Source organism: Cervus canadensis, chromosome 17 (genome assembly GCF_019320065.1).
Source record: "Cervus canadensis isolate Bull #8, Minnesota chromosome 17, ASM1932006v1, whole genome shotgun sequence".
Taxonomy (NCBI): domain Eukaryota; kingdom Metazoa; phylum Chordata; class Mammalia; order Artiodactyla; family Cervidae; genus Cervus; species Cervus canadensis.
In genome coordinates, this window is record NC_057402.1 from 59828415 (window position 1) to 59848273 (window position 19859).

Below are 19859 nucleotides of genomic sequence, written 5' to 3' on the forward strand. Positions count from 1 at the left end.
GCGGGGTGCAGTGTTTGAAGAACCCCACTTGCTGCTGTTCGCTTTGATGATGGAGGGGTGAGCCCCGGCCTGAGGAGGTGGGTGGCCTCTGGGGGCTGGAAACGCAAAGGCACTGGGCCTGCCTCACCCTCCCGCTGGAGCACAGCCCTCCCACGACTTTGGTTTTGTCCCCGTGAGACCCGGGTCAGACTCCTGACCTCTAGAACTGTAAGATAACACTTTGGTGTTGATTCAGGCCAGAGTCCTGGTGATTTGTTACAGCTGCCCCAGGAAATGAATGCATTCCTGTGGACGGGAGGATCTGGCAAATACCAGGTTCTTGAACCACAGCATTTTGTGTGTTGTTACTGATTTATCTAGTTTCAGGTAAAAACTATCTGCAGCCATTTGAATCACTGAGAATATCTGAGAATTCCACGTTTGCTGAGTGCGGCATGAAGACATGGTAGAATGGAAATACGTGTTTACTTATTTATTTTTTCAGTTGAAATATTTAGTGATAAGACATTGCACATGTCTCTAGCACTGTATACTTTTCAGAGTTTTTATGAGTTTGTGTGGGAAGTTGCCAGCCAGCCCTGGCAGTGCAGTACTGATAAATTCTTCAATGACACTCTCAGGAAATGGTAGCCCAGAGGGGGAGCTCTCGGCTCAGAGGGGATACAGTGGGGGGGTGGGACAGCTGGCCCTGGATCCCAGGTGATGCTACCAAGGGCCACCGACCGTCTGCTGGCAACGTGCTACCCTGTGAGTACCCAGGGCCACTTACATCTTGTGTAGGGTATGGATCAGGCTTCAGCTGTTTAGTTATTTCAGGTTTTTGAGAAAGTGTCTGAAACCAGAGAGTTATCCTGACACATGCCAGGACCCAGAATTTACCAAAGGTTAATGACCAAGAGCACGTATGCTTTTTTAGAAAAGTTTAAATGTTGTAATGGATGTTCTTTTTAGTGTAGCTGGTTCATTTGAGCAGTAATCTCCAAGCGTTTTTGATCTCACACCCTTACAAGTAGCAAACACTTGTCTGTGTGTACTGAAGGTAGACTTATTAATGTATAAATCATAGACAGGCAATGCAGCACATGAATACATAAATGAATGGATGTATAGTAGTAAGGTAAATAGCGATTAAAATAAAGACTGTGATGTTTTCTGCCCCCAGTGATGGTGTGCTTTTGTGTGTGAGCACTGTGGGGAGCTTCCTCAGGTGGCCTCCTGTCTGTCTTAGTTCACTTGAGAGCATCACACGCGTTCAGATTCACGGTCCAGTTCATCCTTGGGACTTCTCACATTTATTGAGGGCCATTTAGGACGCTTCAAAGAGCCTCAGGCCCCACAGAAGGACAGTCCATCCGCGTATGCTCTGTGGGGTCTGTCTGGTGGTTGTGGCCTATGAGATGCTGGGTGTCTGGCTGCGTCCACTTCCTGGAGCGCAGACGGCTTGCCAGGCGACACTGGGCCGTCTGAGCCATGCTGCTTGGGCACCAGCCACCTGCCCTCCAGTGTTCTTTTTTTCTGTGCTTTACCTTTAAAAAGCGCTTTTATTGTGATGAAATACATACAACATTTATCGTTTTAACCATTTTTAAGTGTACAGTTCAGTGGCGTTGATTACATTCACGTTGTTGTGCAACCATCGTTACTACCTGCAGGATTTTTTCATCTTCCCAAACTGAAATTCTCCTCATTAAACAATAACTCATTCCCGCCTCCTGCAGCCCTTGTAACCCACCAGTCTACTTTCTGTCTCTTTGACCTCTCATGAATGAAATCATACAGTGTTTGTCCTTTTGTGTCTGGCTTATTGGGCTTCCCTGGTGGCTCAGAGGTTAAAGCATCTGCCTGCAATGCGGGAGACCTGGGTTCAATCCCTGGGTCGGGAAGATCCCCTGGAGAAGGAAATGGCAACCCACTCCAGTATTCTTGCCTGGAGAATCCCATGGATGGAGGAGCCTGGTGGGCTATAGTCCATAGTATTGCAAAGAGTCGGACACGACTGAGCGACTTCACTATTTCACTTTAGCGTAATGTCTTCAGGGTTCATCCATATTGTAGCCTGTATCAGAACACCCTTCCTTTTTGAGGCTGAGTGATACTGAGGGGCGTATGTGTAGATCCCATGGTGTTCTTTCATTCAGCTGGCTGGGTCGCTTCTGCCTTTAGGTTTTTGTGGGTATTGCTGCTGTAAAGACATGGCTGTATAAGGATGTGCTTGAGCATCTTGTGCTTGACTTTCACGGGGGCATTTTGGATGCCCTGGTTTCCAGCGGCTGTTTTCATGTATCCAGGATAGTGCAGTCAGGGTAGCAGGAGTTGCAGGACTTTTTCCCATCTTTGGCTTTTGTGTGTTCCCGTAAACTAAGGAGACCGCTTCAGCCCCTTCCCTTCAGGTGGTGCTCCGACAGACAGGTCTCCAGGAGCCTGGCCCGCGTGCCCACAGCACACCTGCAGGCGTGGAGTGCTGCTGTGAGCTTGTCCTGGGTCCGCTGTTTCCTCTCGGTTCTGTCGCCTGGATATCATCACACCCTTTATCTTTTTTTTTTTTTTTTTAATTAAAAAAGAAATGGAATGCTTCACAGATTTACATGTCATCCTTGTGCAGGGGCCATGCTGATCTTCTCTGGTCATCCCAGTTTTAGTATGAGAGCCCGCCTTTTGTCTTTGAGCTGGAGACCCCTCTCTGCTGCAGAGGGCTCTGTCTGCTGCCCCGCACAGCTGGGGGCCCACCGCAGCACGGGTCACTGTCGCTGCTCCGCGGGGTGGCGGTTGCCGTCAGCCCGAGAAGGGCCTGCGGACTTCACAGGCTTGGGTGGGCCTAGCCACCTCTGTCACCTGTTTCACTCTTCTCTCTACTGGTGTGCATTCCACCTACCTGTTCACAGTGGTTCCCTGAGGTCAGAAACCGGCTGTCTGACAGCCCCTGAGAGTCACCAGCCAAGGTCTTGCTCGGTGAGTTCCACTCCATCACATGGAGGTCCCCCATCTCCCTGCACTGGGGGCTTTCTCCTGGGTCACTTTTGCCCCTTTGAAGGGGCCCTTGTTCTGAACTGTGTCCCTTTTGGTCAGATCAGGGGCTTGTGGTGACTGGTGCCTGGAGGAAGGTGAGGAGAGCCCAGTGGACCTGGAATCTCGCTGAAGACGGGGACTGGCTGAGATGGTCCTGTGTCCGCGAGGCCGTCACGCCATCCCTGTGCAGTTCCGTGTCTCGTCTCACAGATGGGCTGAGCCCGTCGCCAGAGGAGGAGGCTGCAGGTCCACGGTGCTGGTGGCTTTGCTGCAGGAGTGGGCCCGCGTGCCTGTGCGTCCTCACGTGTCGCGCTGTGGGGCGGTCAGGCCGGGACAGGGACCCCGCCCGCAGTAAGAGTCCGGGGAGTAGGGGCATGGTGAGTGGACGGGTGGGCTGTGGCGGCATCCTCACTGCATGATTGTGAAGCCCCTTTGAAAGAGGCTGCTTTTAACCTTCTTTTACTATTAAGTAACTTCTCACTTTGCCTACCTCTCCAACATTCTTAGAAACATAAGTGTTTTTTAAAAAGAGAACAGCTTATTTTCCTTTTTGATTACCTTAGAAATTGATATATCCCTTTGAAAACAGGACATCATAAAAACAAATATATTATGGATGTGGATGTGTAGAAGAATATCTCTTAAGCTTCATTACCCTTATCAGGACCCCCAGTTTAGACCCTAAAAGTCCCTCATAATTTAACTTGAAGTTGGAGTTTATTAATCCTCCTTTTTGTAGAGAGTCCAACTAGCTAGAGGTGGGATGTACAGAGAAACTGAGATTTTTTTATCTCAAGGTCATTTTCACTGAATGGAAAAGTCTCTCCATATTTGAAAGCATTCAAATTGTAATGTTGTGACATGCGGCCAATGGGAAATAGCAAACACGCTATTAGCGTGTGTGGCAAAGGCGTTTTTCATCCCTATGTGCTCTGTGGCTTGTGTTTCTCACATTTTAGTGCCTTCATTTTATCTGAGTGGCAGTAAAGTCAGGTGTCACCCTCACTGGAATTGTCTTGAACACGTTTCTAGTGTGGTGGGCTTGATCATAGTTTGGCAGAGGGCGTTATATTGTTGTTTTAGACAAATACTTCAAAACCGTGTCCTAAGGCCCAGGATGGAGGAGGTGAGTGAGCTTAGAGTTTCTGGTATCAACCAGAAAGGACATCCAGAAATCGCTTCTGGAATTCGTGGGTCTGTGATAGGAGCTGTGGCCTTGACGTGGCAGACTGAGAGAGCTCAGACCTGGGAGTGTCACGTGGGGGGCCCAGCACCTGTCTTTGTCTGGGGGTGGGTGGTTCTTGAACATCCTCAAAGGGCCTTTTCTACTCTGGATACCGGCATGAAATCTGAGTAAATGGGGACCTGTGGGGTCAGGGCTTAGGAAAGCATGTTCAAAGAAGCTGTCTTCATTCACAGCTGCCTAAAAGAACTGATGTGCATGCACATGTGTGTGTGCTTGCGTGTATTTGTTGTCATAGGGGATGCAAATATCACACATATCTCCCCCCCCCCCACCCCCCGGACCCCTGGGATAGAAAGGAGCATCGCTTTTCTGCCCCACATCTGGGCACTGAGTTGGGAACATCAATCTATGCAGTGGCAAAGTTCATCAGCTTCTTAGAGAAGGTATTCCCTTCCCTGCCATTTAATTGCATTTCTATCTGCTCACTTGGAAGAGAGTTTCCTTCTGTCTCCAGTTTTCTGTTCTGAGATAGACGTCTGCAAAGACGTGGCCCACTGGACTCCTCTGCACATGCTGATGTGGGTGTGGGTGGTGAGGAATGACGTGGACGCCTGGGCCACACTGAGGGCTGATGTGGGTAGGGGTGGGCCTTCTGCCCCTCGGCTTCACACCTGCTTTCTGGCGTGAGTGTGGAGCCGGGTGTGTGAACAAGAGTTTGCACAGTTTTATTTTGTACCTCCAATCCAACTTTAAAGTTGCACCACCTGCAGCTGTTTAGAGCACTAGATTTTGAAATTCTGGATGGTAGAGGAAGGCAATTTTAAGAGTTAAATAAAACTACTTGATAATAGAGTTAGACTTTAGCTGTAAAACCTTATAAAATCAGAGATGACGTTTGTGTCTGAGGCCTTAAAGACTATTGACATTAATTATGTATATAGATTATGTAAATTCTGTTCATTACAATATGAAAATGATGTGTTTCTTATAGAAATATCCCCAAAATACAACTAAATTGATGTATAAGTTTCTCACTGTTCATGAATTATGACAAAAAAAAATTGAAAAACAGAGATTTCTGGTTCCAGAACACAATGGTGTGGATTCACTTTTCCTAATTCATCTCCTGCAATCAAATCCTGGAAATAATTCAACAGACAACAATAGAAGCTGAAAGAAGACAGACTGGCTGGGGACCTAAGAGCTTGAAGAATGTGAATTCGCAGTGTATTCTCCAGGTCTCCCTTTTATTGCCCATGTACGTTCAGCCTGGGCATGGAGATTCCTGTAACTGGAACTGCCAACAAGTATAGACAAAATGAAAAAGGCTCTGTTTGCCCAAAGGTGAGCCCAGTGGAGACCTAGGTGAGCCCCATCCCACACGTGGCACGTGAAGGCACTGTGGGAGCAGTGTTGGCACAGCGCGGATGCCCTGTTCTTCTCCTAGTCGTATAAGGAGAGCCAGGCTACTCACCCGCACCAGCGGGAATCAACCCAGCAAGGTCCTTCCACTCCCTTATCCCACATACAAAAACCCCAGAGTTAGCATCATACCCACAGTGAAATACTGATGTCCCCTCCAAAGAATGAGGACAAGAACGCCTGCTTCATCACTTTTACTTGATACAGTACTAGAAGTTCTTGACGCTGCAGTAAGATTCAAGAAGCAAAATGCATACAGGTTGGAAAGAAATAATAAAACTTAATTTGCAGAAAATGTAATTACCTATGTAGAAAATACTAAGGGATATACTACCAAATGGGATGAGGTCAATCCTCATCCCAGTTCCCAAGAAGGGTAGTACTAAAGAATGTGCTAACCATTGGACAGTTGTACTCCTCTCCCGTGCTAGTAAGGTTATGCTTAAAATCTTGCATGCTAGGGTTCAGCATTACACAAACCAAGAAATTCCAGATGTCCAAGCTGGATTTAGAAAAGGAAGAGGAACTAGAGATTGAATTCAATATTTGCTGGATCATAGAGAAAGCTATGGAATTCCAGAAAAACATCTACCTCTGTTTCATTGACTATGCCAAAGCTTTTGACTATGTAATAATAAACTGTGGAAAGCTCTTCAAGAGATGGGAATAACAGACCATCTTACCTGTTTCCTGAGAACCATGTATGTGGGTCAAGAAGCAACAGTTAGAACCCCGATGGAACATAGAACAACTGATTGGTTCAAGATTGAGAAAGGAGTACCACAGGGCTGACTGCCATCACCTGTTTGTTTAATCTGTATGCTGAGCACATCATGAGAAGTGCCAGGCTGAATAAGTTACAAGCTGGAATCAATATAGGCAGGAAAACCATCAACAACCTCAGATATATGGATGATACCACTATAATGGCAGAAAGAGAAGAACTGAAGAGCCTCTTGATGAGGGTGAAGGAGGAAAGTGAAAGAGCCAGCTTAAAACTAAGTGTTAAAAAAAACACTAAGATCATTGCATCTGGTCCCGTTACTTCATGGCAAATAGAGGAGGAGAAGGTGGAAGTAATGACAGATTTCCTCTTCTTGGACTCTAAAATCACTGTGGATGGTGGCTGCAGCCATGAAATTAGAAGAGGTTTGCTTCTTGACAGGAAAGCTATGACAAACCCAGATAGTGTGCTGAAAAGCAGAGACATTCCTCTCTTGACAAAGGTCTGTATAGTCAAGGCTGTGGTCTTCCCAGTGTCACGAACAGTTGTAAGAGCTGGATCATAAAGAAAGCGGAGCACTGAAGAATTGATGCCTTTGAACCGTGGTGCTGGAGAAGACTCCCGAAGTTCCTTGGACTGCAAGGAGATCAAATCAGTCAATCTTAAGGGAAATCAACCCTGAATACTCATTGGAAGGGCTGATGCTGAAGCTGAAACTCCAGTATCTTGGTCATCTGATGCAAACAGCCAACTCATCGGAAAAGTCTCTCATGCTGGGAAAGATTGAGGGCAGAAGAAGAGGGCATCAGAGGATGAGATGGTTGGATGGCATCACTGATGCAATGGACATGAACTTGAGCAAACTCTGGGAGATGGTGAGGGACAGAGAGGCCTGGCGTGCTGCAGTCCATGGGGTCACAAAGAGTGAGACACAACGGGGCAACTGAACAGCAACAGTACTACCAAAACCAAATCAAACCAAACCCAATAAACAACAAAACTGTGTCTTAGAGCTCATTAAGATTGCAGCAGGTAAGACAAACATATACAAATCAATTATATTTCTACATACTGACCATGAACAAGTGGGAACTGAAATCATAAGCACAATACCATTTATAATTTCTCCAAAGAAAATGAAATGCTTTGATATAAATTTAGCAAAGCTCATACAACATCTGTATGCTAAAAATTGCAGAGTGCTAATGAAAGAAATGAAAAGAGATCTGGGTAAACGTGGAGACATACCATGCTCATGGACTGAAGGAAGCACCATAATAGAGATAGCAGTTATACCTATATTTATCTTTAGATTTAACACAATTCCTATCAAAATCTCAGTGAAGCTTATTCTGATATTTACATAGAAAAGCCAGGTTGTAGAGTAGCCAGGACAGTTTTGGAAAAGAATAAAATGGGAAGAATCACTCTTCCCAGTATCACTGTTTGCTGTAGAGCTACAGAATTCAAGATAGTTTGGTTATTGGCAAAGCGATAGTCACCAAAGGAACAGAGTAGAGATCTCAGAAACTCACACAAATGTGTCCAATTAATTTTTGACAAAGAACCAAAAGCAATTCAATGGAAGAATTACAGCCTTTTAAGAAACTGTGCAGGAAAAATTCAATAGCCATAGGTTAAAAAAAAGAAATGAAACACAAAGAAAGGAAAAAACTCTAAACCTTACACCTCTGGCAAAAATTTACTCCAAAACAGTCATAGATTTAAATGTGAAACTGTAAAGCTTTTAGAAGAAAATATTAAAAAGATTTTTTTCAGTACCTAGGACTAGGCAGAAAATTCTTGGACTTGATACCAAGAGCATCATCCATAAAAGGAGAAGTTGATAAATTGGACCTAACCAAAATTAAAAACATTTGCTGTGAGAAAGACCGTGTTAAGAAAAAGAGAAGACAGATTACAGACTGGGAGAGAATGTTTGCAAATCACATACTCAACAAAGCACTTGTGTTCAGAACACACGAAGAACTCCAAAAATTGAACATTAAAAAATCTGATTTAAAGTGGGCAGAACTTGAGGAGATATTTCGCTGGAGAAGATATGCAGACAGCAGTAATGTACATGGAGGAGATACGCACATAGAAAATGTTCAACATTCTTAGATAATAGAGAAATGCACGTTCAGACCACCAGGAGATACTACTGCACGTCTGCCAGAATGGCACAAACAAAAATGGTGGTAACACCGAATGTAGAGAAACCGGGTCTCTCAAGTATTGCTGGTGGGATTGTGAAATAACACCCACTTTGGGAAATAGTCCTGAAAACCATAAATAGAATTTCTTTATGGTCCCATTTTTCTTGGGCACTTACCCCAGAGAAATGAGAGCTTATGTTCACATAGAAACCTGTACACAAGTGTACAGCTTTATTCATAATAGCCCAAACTGGAAATAACCCAGATGTTTAGTGGTGAATATTTAAACTGTGGTCCATCCACAGCTTGGAATGCTACTCAGCAGTAAAATGGTATGAACTACTTGAAAGGGCCTTAAGAACATTTTATGGAGTGCAAAAAGCTGATTTCAGAAGGAAGCATGCTGCATGATCCCATTTATGCACCATTTGTGAAATAACATAATTATGGAACAGATTAGAGGTTGTCAGGGGTTAAGAATGGGGAGGGTGTATGTGACTACAAAGAGGTAGCTTGAGGGGGTCTGGTGTCTTGATGTGTTTATAAGAGGTTACAATTGGAAAATCACACAGAAGTACTCATACACCCACCAGAGCACTTAAAACTGGTGAAACCTGTGTAAGCTCTGTCCGTTATACCCTTGTGAGTTTCCTCGTTCCGGTGTTGTATTCTGGTTATGCAGGAACGCAGGCTCTTAACACGGGGAGGCTGACTGAAAGGGGCATGGGCCCTCCGTCTACATTTCTTTGCAATTTCTTGTGACTCTATTATTATTTTAAGATAAGAAGTTTGAAAATGATTATTTTGTTATTAAGTACTATGGCATCTGGTCCCATCATTTCATGGGAAATAGATGGGGAGAAAGTGGAAATAGTGTCAGACTTTATTTTTGGGGGCTCCAAAATCACTGCAGATGGTGATTGCATCCATGAAATTAAAAGATGCTTACTCCTTGGAAGGAAAGTTATGACCAACCTAGATAGCATATTAAAAAGCAGAGACATTACTTTGCAAACAAAGGTCCGTCTGGTCAAGGCTATGGTTTTTCCAGTGGTCATGTATGGATGTGAGAGTTGGACTGTGAGGAAAGTTGAGCACCAAAAAATTGATGCTTTTGAACTGTGGTGTTGGAGAAGACTCTTGAGAGTCCCTTGGACTGCAGGGAGATCCAAACAGTCCATCCTGAAGGAGATCAGTCCTGGGTGTTCATTGGAAGGACTGATGCTGAAGCTGAAACTCCAATACTTTGGCCACCTCATGCGAAGAGTTGACTCATTGGAAAAGACCCTGATGCTGGGAGGGATTGGGGGCAGGAGGAGAAGGGGACAACAGAGGATGAGATGGCTGGATGGCATCACCGACTCGATGGGCATGAGTTTGAGTAAACTCTGGGAGTTGGTGATGGACAGGGAGGCCTGGCGTGCTGCGATTCATAGGGTCGTAGAGTCGGACACGACTGAGCGACTGAACTGACTGATTATTAAATATGGAAAAGAGACACAGAAATCCAGTATTCCTAGGACATGAGCTGTGGGCCGAGAGGCTGCTGGACCTCGGCCGCAGGAGGCCCTGTCCCTCGGTTGCTCTGCCGCCGCAGGGGAGGGAGGGACGTGCTGCCTCCTCTGGGCGGTGTCCAGCGGTGTCCGGCAGTGTGCGTCCCAGAAGAGACGGAGCACCCGGGGATCAGCTTCTCTGACAGGTGCGCATACAACTGTCTACAACGTGTGAATAACTAATAAATTTGGGCTTCCCTGATAGCTCAGTTGGTAAAGAACTCTCGTGCAATGCAGGAGACCCCTGTTCGATTCCTGTGTTGGAAAGATCCCCTGGGGGGGTGGATATGCTACCCACTCCAGTGTTCTTGGGCTGCCCTTGTGGCTCAGCTGGTAAAGAATCCACCTGCAATGCAGGAGGCCTGGGTTCGATCCCTGGGTTGGGAAGATTCCCTAGAGAAGGCAAAGGCTGCCCACTTCAGTATTCTGGCCTGGAGAACTCCATGGACTACATAGTCCATGGGGTCGCAAAGAGTCGGACACGACTGAGCGACTTGCCCTTTCACTTTTCAAGGACAAAGGATCTTGCTCTTATTTCAGACCTGACTTTGAAGTGACTTAGTTCTCTGGTTAGAAGAAAAATATAAACCACTTAGGGATATTAGCTTCAATTAATGCCTGGAAATAGCTCCTAGAGTTTTATCTCAGTGCCCTCTTATCTTAGTGTTACAGATAATGCCGTTGGAAGGGATGCAGTATTGCACACACCCTGGAGTTGCTTATTAGCCCTGTCTCAGTCCTGGGGGTGTCCTGCCATTTGCCTTTGAGATCATGATTGTGACGGTATGCTGAGGGACAGCCAGTGTCTTCTAGAAATAATGGGTTTTGGGTAAAAACTTATCGTTTGTCACAGTTGACACCTAAGTAAATACGCATTTCTAACATATATACTGCAGATGAATACCTCACTGCTTGGGACATTCCTAATAACAGGCTTTCAGCCAGAGACATTCACTCCCAGGAGACAAGACATCCTTGAACATGGGCTGGTGTTTCACAGTCCTATGGAAAGGGGAGAAAGTTCTTAATAGGAAATGCCTCCCAAAGCATCTTGATTGCTAACTGTAAAGAAAGGCTACTTCTAGAACATCTTGGAGGCCTGCCCACCATTTCCCTGTTTGCTCAGGGGAAATAGGTTTTAAGGAAGTGCCGCACACAATATTATTAATTAAGAGTATTAACTTTCAAAGGGACGCTTCCCTGAAGAGGCCTCAAGGGACACCATTGCAGAGACATTTAAAGCTGCAGAAAATTGAAACTTGACCTGTGTTTTAGTAACAACCCCTGTTGTTGGATTAAAAGATTTTCTGGAGGGGGAGGGAGGGATTGGGAATTTGGGATTAGCAGATGCAAACCATTATACATTAAACGGATAAATAAGCACTATATATTAAATGGATAAATAGCAAGATCCTGCTGTATAGCAGTTGTTGTTCAGTTGCCCAGTTGTGTCCGACTCTCTGTGACCCCATGGACTGCAGCACGCCAGGCCTCTCTCTCCCTCACCATCTTCTGACATTTGCCCAAGTTCATGTTCATTGCATCGGTGATGCCATCCAGCCATCTCATCCTCTGATGCCCTCTTCTCCTTCTGCCTTCAATCTTGCCCAGTATCACAGTCTTTTCCAATGAGTCAGTTCTTCACATCAGGTGGGCAAAGTATTGGAGCTTCAGCTTCAGCATCAGTCCTTCCAATGAATATTCATGACCGATTTCCTTTAGGATGGACTGGTTGGATCTCCTTGCCATCCAAGGGACTCTGAAGAGTCTTCTCCAGCAACACAGTTCAAAAGCATCAATTCTTTAGCACTCAGCTTTCTTTATAGTCCAACTCTCACATCCATACATGACTACTGAAAAAACCATAGCTTTGACTTATAGACCTTTGTTGGCAAAGTGATGTCTCTGCTTTTTAATATGCTGTCTAGATTTGTCATAGCTTTTCGTCCAAATAGCAAGCATCTTTTAATTTCATGGCTGCAGTCACCATCCACAGTGATTTTGGAGTCCAAGAAAATAAAGTCACTGTTTCCATTTTTTGCCCATCTATTTGCCATGAAGTGATGGGACCAGATGCCATGATCTTCGTTTTTTGAATGTTGTTTTAAGCCAGTTTTTTCACTCTGCTCTCACTTTCACCAAGAGGCTTTTTAGTTCCTCTTTGCTTTCTGCCATAAGGGTGGTGTCATCTGACATTATTGATACTTCTCCTGTCAGTCTTGATTCCAGCTTGTGCATCATCCAGCCTGGCATTTTTGCATGATGTACTCTGCATATAAGTTAAATGAGGAGGGTGACAATATTCAGCCTTGACGTACTCCTTTCCCAACTTTGAACCAGTCTGCTGTTCCATGTCTGGTTCTAACTGTTGCTTCTTGACCTGCATACAGGTTTCTCAGGAGGCAGGTAAGGTGGTCTGGTTTTCCAATCTCTTTAGGAATTTTCCACAGTTTGTTGTGATCCATACAATCAAAGGCTTTAGCATAGTCAATGAAGCAGAAATAGATGTTTTCCTGGAATTCCCTTGCATTTTCTATGATCCAGCAGATGTTGGCAATTTGATCTCTGGTTCCTCTGCCTTTTCTAAATCCATCTTGTACATCTGGAAGTTCTCAGTTCATGAACTGTTGAAGCCTAGCTTGAAGGATGACCTTGAGCATGACCTTGCTGGCTTGTGAAATGAGTGCAATTGTGCAGTAGTTTGAACATTCTTTAGCATTGCCCTGCTTTGGGACTGGAATGAAAACTGACCTTTTCCAGTCCTGTGGCCACTGCTGGGTTTTCGAAATTTGCTGACATATCGAATGTAGCACTTAAACAGCGTCATCTTTTAGGATTTGAAATAGCTCAGCTGGAATTCCATCACCTCCACTAGCTTTGTTCGTAGTGATGCTTCCTAAGGCCCACTTGACTTTGCACTCCAGGATGTCTGGCTCTAGATGAGTGATTACACTATCGTGGTTGTCTGGGTCATTAATACCTTTTTTGTATAGTTCTTCTGTGTATTCATGCTACTTCTTAATATCTTCTGCTTCTGTTAGGTCCATACCATTTCTGTCCTTTATTGCATCTTAGTACTTTTATATATTTTCTTACACTCAGTAAATTTTACTTAAGGGTAACTGAATGACAAAATAATTCTTCTCTATAACCACCATTTCTCTGAAAGTTGAAGGCCATTTCATATCTAAGGAGATTTATTGAAGTTAAAAAACTCAGTATGTTTGAGTTTTTAATATGATGAGTCTTAGTTCCGTATACATTAAGTGAGTGAAGTGCATTAATTCATTCAAATTACCTCTCTCAGCTCTCTGGGGGGTGGTGAGCCCTCCTGGGGAGACTGTTCAGTCACTGGAGAGATGCTTTTTCGGAGAGTATTTGCTTCCCTAGGTGATTTTTTCCTCTTCTCCACTCCCCCTTTAGTGCCCTGGTTTGCAACCATTGCAAGTGTTGGGTCTCCTGTAAGGATTATCAGTGGAAAACAAGCTTGCTTCCCACTGGTTTATTCTTCTGATGACAGACTAGAATGAGGTCTATTAAGGAAGGCAGTGGCAACTGAAAGGTACTTTCTCTGGAAGGCAGCTGGATCTGTAGTGTTTGCATTCACAGACATAAGCAGACGCAGTTTTAGCTTGGCTGAATTTGCAGCACAATGACAAAGCCTGGTGCTGTGTGTCACAGAAACACTGCAGTAAGTTCTGCCGCAGCTATGGCTAGAACCCCCCAGAGCAGTGGTTTCATAGTGTAGTCCCTGGGCCAGCATCATCGACATCCCCTTGGGACTTGTTAGAGGTTCACGTCCTAATGCCCTGTCCTCCACCAGCTGCACCAGACTCACCACCTGCGCGTTTGGTGCTGCTGCCTTCTGGGTTGGAGCGTGGACACCAGAACACTGGTGCCCGCAGCTGTCTCCTTCCTTCTGACCTCCGCGCTGCCTGAGGGCAGTGCCCCTGCCAGGCTCTTCTTCCAAGAGCGTCGTCACCTAGTCCAGCCCTCCCTGCCCAGCTTCCCTCCTGCCTGGCTCCCCTTTTAACCAGGCCTACTCTGTGATTCCCCCTTCAGTTTGCCCGAAGCCTGCCCCCCATCCTCAGCTGTTTCCTAGAAGTCCGCCCCTCTCCCCACTACCGACTGGGAGCTGACAGGTGACTTCCACCCAACTCCCTGTGAAGGTGCACAGTTCCTAGATCTTAGAGCTTAAAGAGCATTGCAGTTTATGCCTTTCCTTTTTGTCCCTCAAGTCAGCATCATTATCTGCACATACAAAGCTCTGTTCCAGGCGCTCTGTGGACATGAGGGTGAAACATTGCCCTCTGTCTTTAAGGGGCTTACAGCCGAGCCAGAGGAACAGATGCTCACAGAGATGGCTTTGTTAGATGTGTGGTCCTTTGCAGGTGACTCTGCCCTCACTCTCCTCCTCTGAGTGTCAGGGATTATGATGGCACCTGTTTCCCAGGGTTGCTATGGAGACCAGCCCCTGTGAGCTAATACTTCCAGTGTAGGTGAGACCGTTCCTGGCACACGTCTGAGAGGACGGGGAGGATGATCAGCCCTGGCGGCACTGCTTGAGAAGACTTCTGGGAGGAAGTGGGGTTTGCACGGGGCCTTGAGGTTGTCTCAGTGTTTGAATAGATAGGTTCAAGCTTAATGAGATGTGTCTGAACTTGGTTGTCTTGTGTTAGTGATGTCTTCAGAGGTTCAGCCCACACCACAAATGTTAAACGCTGCTTTTTTAGTGTTGGCACTGCCACCTCTGTGGTCAGGGCGTGTTTCTTTTGCCATCATGCTTACGGGGTTGCTGGTTCAGACAACCCTCTAGAGGGAAGTTAGAAAGGGAATAGAATTAGCAGAAGGTGCAAAAAGAGAGGCAGAAGTGAAGTGATGCATTGGGAAAGGTGGGGCCGGAATAACGTAAGGCGTTTCGGGGAAGGAGGTGAGAAGAGACTGGGAGGGAGGGAGGGCGGGGTGGACTTGAACCAGTATTCTGCATCGTGCTCATGCCTTAGAGGCTGCACTGGCTCTCGCAGCCCAGGAAGCAGCTGCCTGTGCTGGTGACTGAGAGCCGTGTCCCTGCCCTGACGCGTCGGGGGCCACTTTGGGGGCTTGCTGCCCCTGTGGGGATCAAGGTGGCCATGGAACAGGGGCCTCTCTTTATTTATTTAAGTTTTGACTCCGAAGTGAACAGAAATGTAGCAGTACTCCACTGGCAACTGACTTCAGAAAATAAAATTGGGGATCCCACAGGAAAGTCAGCCTGAACTGGCCTTTAGCCATCCCCCTGGGCTGCTGTGAGACTAGAATTCTGTTCTCTAGGGACACGGTTGTCCCATCAGTGAGGTCTTAGAAGCACATAGCTGTCATGCTCATGTGCTTTGAGCTCTTAATTTCCTCTCTCTAGGCAGACTAGTGGGTGCCTATTTTTGTTTTAGTTTCCGCTTTACACGTAGTGTATGAAAGAGTGACTCTGATGCAAAGGAAACGTGCTTGGAAGAACCCTGGAACCCATATGAAGCAGTTCCCATGATCGTGAAACAAGAAGTGGAATCTGCCCGTCGGCAAGCTGGGCTGTGGGGAGGCGGGGGTGGGATCCCCCGAGGGACTTGGTGTCCCCTGTGACATCGGTACCTGCAGAAATGGGCTCTGTCCGCCTGGGAAGTGTGTGCGGCTCCGTATCGTGGCTGCGGAGTCTGGACACAAACTGGGTGGCTTAAAACGATGGAAACGCACCCCCTGACGTTCAGGGGCCAGAGGCATGAAACAGCTGTCGGCGTGCCAGGCTCCCGCGGAAGCCTCCAGGGAAGGCCTTGCCTCTGCAGCTCCTCGTGGCTGCCGGCCATCCGTGGTTTGCCTTTTTTGTAGCTGCATAGCTGCAGCTTTTGTCTTCATCTTTCCAGGCTGTCTTCTCCCTGTGTGAGTCTCTGCGTCTTTATTTCCTTTACAAAGGACAGCAGTCAGTGGATCAGTGCCCACCCTATTCCAGTGTGGCCTCATGTTAGCTCACAAAGACCCTATTTCCAAATAACGTCAGGCTCTGAGGTTCTGGGCAGACGTGGCTTTGAGAACACTGTTTACCACAGCATAATCGCCATAGTCACTCACTGACACTTCTAAGTCTCTGTTGGCAGGGTTTGTTGGTTTTTGTTTGCAAAGGATTCCATCTGAGTGATGAATGTGTGAATGCTTCGTCACTCAGTCATATCCAGCTCTTGGCAACCCCATGGTCTCTAGCCCGCCAGGCCCCTCTGTCCATGGGATTCTCCAGGTAGGAATAATGGAGTGGGTTGCCATTTCCTTCTCCGGGGGATCTTCCCAACCCAGGGATCGAACCTGGGTCTCCTGCACTGCAGGTGGATTCTTTACCTTCTGAGCCACTGGGGAAGCCGTGGGGTGGTGAGGAATGAGTTGTGAAGAGCTGAGTGTGATGTGGCTCTTTGGAGCTCCCTGCCAGTGCTTGTATTCTGGGTCTTCACCTGAGCAGGCCTGGGGCGGAGCCTACAGGAGTCTCTGTCAGTGCAGGGAGAGTCTGCCTCACAGTTCTTGGCTCCCCACGCCTGGCACCATGCCTGGCATGTCATATGGCTCAGAGCTTGTAGATAAATAGAAACTCAGAAAACGCGGTACTTTAATCCATATGGTATTTGGGAAAAAATCCTTGAAGACACTCTGATTGCCAAGTATTTCGAGGATGTTGCTGGGTCAGCTTTGCTTTCGCATCTCTACACACTGACGTGTGTTTCTAGAGAACTCCCGAAAGTGGTTCCCTCCCCTATTAGGAGGTGCCCGCCCACAGCATTCCCCTGGAAAATGTCATCAAGGAGATTAAGTGTGTCTGTGAATAAATCTGGCATTTTTTGGAGGGTGTATAAACATGGAACTCAGTGCAGTTATAGTCATGACCCAACTGTGTGTAATTGCAGTGAGTACCTTATATGGGTGGGTCCCCACAGCCTGAGCCACATGCAGCTCTGGAATGAGCTGGGCTTCCGGGGCGGGGTGGGTGTGGGCAGGGCCTCCAGATGTCCAGACACCCTGGAGGGTGGAGGGTGGTGGGTCGGGCCAAGGATGCAGCCTGTCTGCAGGAAGTAGGGGTGGTGGGCGGGGGACAGTCTGGTTGTATTTCACAGTGGATTCGTCATGCACCCAATTACAGTTTGGCTTCAAGTGATTTTGCTGGTTGGTTGGATGCAGGCAGTCTGGCACAGGGGGAGCCCTTGAAGCTGGAGGAGGGTAGATGCTCCTCTGAGAGCACTGTCAGCCTGGCTCATTGTTCTCTGGTATCTTTTTTACATCTGAGGGCGTGGACTCCTTAGATTTAAAATGTTGACTCTTGTAAGCTCTTAGATACTGAAGGTCTTACCAGGTGACAAGCTTCCATAGCTAGTTTTTTCAAAAGCGTAGGAGCTGGACCATAAAGAAGGCAGAGCACTGAAGAACTGATGCTTTTGAACTGTGGTCCTGGAGAAGACTCTTGAGAGTCCCTTGGGCTGCCTAGAGATCCAACCAGTCCATCCTAAAGGAAATCAACCCTGAATACTCATTGGGAGGACTGATGCTGAAGCTGAAGCTCCAGTACTTCGGCCACCTGATGTGAAGAGCTGGTTCATTGGAATAGACTCTGATGCTGGGAAAGATTGAAGGCAGAAGGAGAAGAGGATGACAGAGGATGAGACAGCTGGAGAACCTCACCAATGCAATGGACTTGAACTTGGGCAAACTTGGGTGATGGTGGAGGCCAGGGAGGCCTGGTGTGCTGCAGTCCATAGGGCCATACAACTTGGTGACTGAACAGCGGTTAAAACAAAAAGAGATAATCTTACAGTGTCTTGCCTTCTTGGGTGTGGGAAAATTATAGGCTTAGAGTTCTTAGAGGACCAGGGACCCTCAACCCACGAAGAGAGAAGTGGCTGGGCTCCGCAGAATGATACCCGTGAGCAGAGCAGAGGTGTGGCATCTGGGGACGTGTGCTGAGCTGAGGTGATGGGGGGATCGGAGCGTGGAGCCGGGCACTGCCCACAGGCGCCCCCTCAGCGGCAGTTAAGCCCCGCCGTGCAACTGCGCCGTGGACGGGGCGGGGCTCCCTCGCGCGCCTCTGCTTCATGGGCAGTCCCGGCCCTGGGCCCCATGGGTTTCCCTCTCTGCGCCCCTCACCTGATGGATGGGTCCCCGGCCCCGCGGGTTTCCCTCTCCACGCCACCCTCCGCCTCTGTCCTCAGCGCACGGCACACACCCTCCGCCCGGCAGCTCGTCACAGTGATGCTGCAGAACCTGCCGACCTCGCAGGCCTCTGTACAGAAGCCCCCTGCCTCTCCCGCACCCGAGGAAGCCCTGGCACCCCCGGCAGCCCTCTCCCCCGGCCGCTGCCTCCCGCTCCTGTCCTCATCCCCCACCAACTTCTGACCACACAGCCCGCGTCAGCTTCCGGGCTGGGCCCGCTTCCAGGTTCCAGGATTACGTCCTCGCGGAGCCCTCCCTGCCGCGGCTCTGTTTATCCCGACCCCTCTCACCGCATGCACACGCTGCCTGTTTGGACCTTTCCTGGTTTGTGGCACCCACCGCCCCGCACCTCCCGGCCCTGGCCCTTAGAGTGTGAACTCCACAGGGTCCACAGAAGCAAGAGCCCGGCTGCACACTGGACCCTTGAGGGGCGTATGCCTGCCTCCCCAAATACAGTATATTTTAAAGAACAAATAATGGCAGAATGCTCATTAACCATTACCTCACTTATTTAAGACTATTTTACTGGGTGCCCCGTTTTTACTCATGTGCACATATATATGTATGTGTTTGTATGGTAAAACTCTTGTCAAAGTGGGTTTAGAGGGAACATATCAATGTAATTAAAGCTATTGAAAATTAAAGCTATGAAAAACCTATAGCCAAAATAATACTCAACAGTGAAAAGCTGAATTCCTTCTTGCTAAAATCTGGAAAAGACAGCTATGCCCAGTCTTACTACTTGTGTTTCGCATACTATTGGAAATCCTAGCCACAGCAGTCAGACAAGAAAAAGAGAAAGGTATCCATATTGGAAGAGAATAGGTAAAGTTGTCACACGCAGATGACATAATGCTATATATAGAAAACTCTAACACTCCACGCAGAAGCTATTGGAACTGATAAATTCTGCAAGGTAGTAGGATACAAGGTTAAAACACAGAAATCCGTTGCTTTTTTTTTTTGGTCACTAATGAAGCATCAGAAAGAGGAAGGGAAGAAAATCCCTTTTAAGATCATGTAAAAAACTACCTCTGAATAGATATGACCAAGGAAGTCAAAGACTTCTATGCTGAGAACTATAGGACATTAATAAAGAAAAATGAACATGATTCAAAGAAATGGAAATATAGCCCATGCTCTTGGGTTGAAAGAATTAATGTTAAAATGGCCATACTACCCAAAGCAGTCTACAGATTTAATGTGATCTCTATTAGATTATCCACGAAATTTTTCACAGAACTAGAGCAAACAATCTAAATTTATATGGAACCACAAAAGACCCAGAATTACCAAAGCGATGCTGAGAAAAAAGAACAAAGCTGGAGGCATAACAGTTCTAGATTTCAGACAATACTTCAGAGCTGCAGTAATCAAAACAATGTGGTATTGGCTCAAAATCAGATATAAGGATCAATGGAACAGAATAAAGAACCCAGAAATAAACCCAAACCCATACAGTCATCTCATCTTCCACAGGAAAGGCAACAATATACAGTGGAGAAAAGACAGTTTCTTCATGTAAATCAATGGAGTTAGAACACTCCCTTCCTTCTTATACAAAAATGAACTCAAATGACTTAAAGAGTTAAATATAA

General features: G+C 46.8%; 1 protein-coding gene and 1 non-coding gene across 3 annotated transcripts in view; one reads left to right on the forward strand and one right to left on the reverse strand.

The window, feature by feature from the left end:
* The window catches only part of ATP10A (ATPase phospholipid transporting 10A (putative)), a 181572-nt gene that overhangs the window by 16500 nt on the left and 145213 nt on the right, over nucleotides 1–19859 (forward strand). The gene's annotated exons all lie outside the window — the stretch shown is intronic.
* On the reverse strand, nucleotides 2558–2662 carry LOC122419832. Its single transcript, XR_006263052.1, has one exon. It is a non-coding gene; the product is annotated as a U6 spliceosomal RNA (small nuclear RNA).